Source organism: Etheostoma spectabile, chromosome 21, assembly GCF_008692095.1.
Source record: "Etheostoma spectabile isolate EspeVRDwgs_2016 chromosome 21, UIUC_Espe_1.0, whole genome shotgun sequence".
In the NCBI taxonomy this organism is placed as follows: Eukaryota; Metazoa; Chordata; class Actinopteri; order Perciformes; family Percidae; genus Etheostoma; species Etheostoma spectabile.
Window position 1 is genome coordinate 10,288,088 of NC_045753.1, and position 477 is coordinate 10,288,564.

Below are 477 nucleotides of genomic sequence, written 5' to 3' on the forward strand. Positions count from 1 at the left end.
CTCGACAATGAGAGAGAGCTTCAAACCAGTGTAAACTGCTGTTTCTACGTGCCTCCCCCTGCTGATTCGGATTTTTATGAATGCTCTGATTTATACCTGTAAACAAATAACACTTTTCTTTAATAACAGTTTAGTTTGAGTTTTAGCGGCTAGCACCTAGCCTTGTCCAATGGGTCCCAGGCTTTGTGGATTTTTGATATGTTTGTGAAATAGAAATAAAATGGATAGAAAAGCCATTTCCATTCAAATAAATGTAGCAGAATGGTTAGAGCAGTATCCATTTTTATGTGTACCATTGCCATAAACTTCCGATAATAAGCCGGGTGTCACTCCCCGATGTAAGTCGAGTTCAGATTTAAGTTGCGTATGCCTCACTTTTGCAACAAGTAGCATATAAGATGCTAAGGAGAGACTTCTGTAATGTCAACTCAGTAAGAATGAACCTACTTAACAAAGTTCATTCACTGCTGGCTACAA